The sequence below is a fragment of the Limulus polyphemus genome, unplaced genomic scaffold (genome assembly GCF_000517525.1).
Source record: "Limulus polyphemus unplaced genomic scaffold, Limulus_polyphemus-2.1.2 Scaffold3489, whole genome shotgun sequence".
In the NCBI taxonomy this organism is placed as follows: Eukaryota; Metazoa; Arthropoda; class Merostomata; order Xiphosura; family Limulidae; genus Limulus; species Limulus polyphemus.
Genome location: NW_013669099.1, coordinates 81665 through 84478, shown reverse-complemented (window position 1 = coordinate 84478; position 2814 = coordinate 81665). Strand labels below are relative to the sequence as shown.

General features: G+C 33.4%; 1 protein-coding gene across 5 annotated transcripts in view; it reads left to right on the top strand.

Annotated features, from left to right (window-relative positions):
• The window catches only part of LOC106469442 (male-enhanced antigen 1-like), a 50785-nt gene that overhangs the window by 10204 nt on the left and 37767 nt on the right, over positions 1 to 2814 (top strand). The window contains exon 2 of one of the 5 annotated variants that reach the window (XM_022397961.1): positions 1058 to 1348. The exons of 3 other annotated variants lie outside the window; for them this stretch is intronic. The gene's annotated coding sequence lies outside the window, so the exon portion shown is untranslated. Of the gene's footprint in view, positions 1 to 1054; positions 1349 to 2814 lie in introns of all 5 variants that reach the window. One more of the 5 variants, XM_022397958.1, reaches the window with a different exon arrangement.

The window sequence follows — 2814 nt, the reverse complement described above, 5'->3', positions numbered from 1 at the left end:
AATAAAAAACAGTATTACTGTTTTACTGATCATGTCACAACCGGAAATCACTGGTAATTACAAAGCACAATCTGCCTGATTCAGATTGCCAATTGATGATGTCATTGTGTATTATTGTTGACAGTTTAACCTTAAAAATTGTAAGGGCTACAGAGAATGTACTTTATCGAACCACAACTAACTTTAAGGTAACTTCTTGGAACTATGAATATTCATAAATAATGGAACTGTCATATGATGAAATGGAATGTTCCATAGCTGTCCAATAAGCTAGTTATTTTGTAAATATTTTTTATATACATGTATACCACTTTCAACTTATTGTGACATCTTCAACAGTGACATGTGCAATTCAAACGGTTGACAAAAAAAAAACCCTGTTGGAAAATAATGGGACATTCTAAATTTCCAATCATTCTGCTTTCATGTGCTTTTCGTTAACCTCCATAAACAATGAGCTAATACACAGTGTCATACTAACGAGAAGCCACATGGTGTATCATCCCGAGAACTTTGTGGGAAAGGTCTGCATAGATCTCTGGCAAGCACACAGTGCGTATTAGTTCTGTGCATAGGGTGCTGTTACCAACTGTTTGCTAATGTACAATCCAAAAAGAAATAGGTGTGTGGAGCATTGTTTTAACCTTTCTTTTGGTCAGTGTATCACCTTATGTAAATAAATGAGAAACAGGCAGAGATTATTTAACAGATGATATTTTATTCTATGGTGAATAATGTTTTATGTCAAAAGAGAAAGGATAAAGTACAGGGTCGTTATTGTAAGCTTACTTACAAATCAGAAGATTGTTGTTGTGAATAAAGTGATCTGGGAGGTGTTATTTTTAATTTCTTGCCAATCGGTTATCCATAATTGGGGAAATCGACAAATTCTACCAATTCTGATTGTTGAACCAGTTTTAGGTAAAACAGCATTATATAAAACATTAACTTTAAATAAACACAAAATAATTATTTAAAAACAGGAATAATAATGCAATTTTCATGTTGGTCTCTCTGATATATTTTCCACATCTATTTCATTACTGAATTTCAGCAGACCTAACAAGAAAGGTCAGCCATGGGCTGCTATCATCCCTAAGGTTAAGGAAGAACTTCCTAACCCCAGTGGCTTCTTTGACCTACTGCTGTCTGTACCAACTAGCTCTGCTGAGGTAGAGAGAGGATTCAGCAAAATGAAGATGATCAAGACCAGTTTGAGATATTGTCTGGGAGCTGACGAAATTCTGGTCTTGCTCCACTCGCTTTCAATAACTATCTTTGATCCCATAACAGTTATCCATCCTTGGAACTCGGGCTTACTGCTGGCAGGGTCCAGATTGAGAAACAGGTGCAGGAGAGTGACACAGAAGGGGGGAAAAGGAAGAATCTAAGAAATGGATGTTGGGACATCATTGGACACTGACACTGATGGATACTAGATTTCCTTTCATTATAATTTAATTAGGAAGTGGCACTAATTTATGTTTAACTTGTCACCACCTAAGCCATTTTATAGCTATTTGCATGCTTTTCCATACGTTGCTAATTTGAGAATTTTGCATATTACAAATTCAAATTCATTTATGACTAATTAACAGCTTTTTCAGGTTATGAAAGAACTGATTGCTATAAATTTAGTGGTAATGTAAATTGTATGATTTTTCCATCTCTTCATCAAAAGTGTTTGACATTTTATTGACAAATATGTATCAGCCAGATGGTAATGAGTTATATGGGAACAAGATTAGATTACACTGGCAATGATGCAAAGATTTTATTTCATTATTTATTGTTATTATTGAAGGACACTACTTTAAAGGGGAACAAAGAGTTACTGTTATATAATGCTTTAGACAGAAATTAACGATCATATATGAAACTAGCAGAAATGTCATGCTGTGGGCAGCTGTTTCATCAGGATCTTGGCGAGTTGAACAATGTGCTTCTCTGTCACGAAATTGCTTCTGACTTTCTCTAACTGCATCTTGGCAAGCAATTTGATTTGCTTCTGTATTTTGGGTTTGTTCCTGGTTTTTTCTAACTGGACCTTGCATCATAACTTTGTGAGCAAGGCTATCTCTTTTTTTATTTCTGTAACTTTTACAACCTGACTATTATTTATTGGCACTTGTTTTTAATTGTGTACCTATTTTAACATTGTCTGTTATTTATAATTTTTACAATGTGAAGTTTCCTTTTCTTTTTCAAAGTTTCAGACTTTCACTGTAATAAGTAACTTTTCTCTTTGAAAATTTTTGGAATTGTGATTTTCTGTTTTTCATCACTTTATACTCATATTGAAGATAAAAGAATACTTGTGTAACTTCCTGCAAATTTGTATACAACAAACTCCGTACAAAGGACTTGTGATTCCTTCGGCACGGAACAATTCAATTCATAGCGTACGCTTAGATTCTCCAGCAGGAAAAGTCACTTTTCTTCTGAAATATTGCAATGATTCTCCACTGGGAAGACTCACTTTGAAATTCTGCATTAAACTCACTTTACCACAATTTTAGAAATTTTATTTAACAAATTATTTTCTGGCAATAATCATAAATGTACAAAATTATGTAAAAAATTTGGATACATGCACTAAATATATGTTTTTATATGAGACTTTGTTAGGAACTTTCCCTTATGATTTTGAAAAATTGTGCGCAGTTTCATCCAAATCAGACTTAAACTGTTGGAGGAGTTTTTGTTGACAGACAGGTATTAGCCTCTGGTATATATATATATATATATATATATATATATATATATATAGTAGAGAGAGAGAGAGAGAGAGAGAGTAGTATTATACGTACGAAC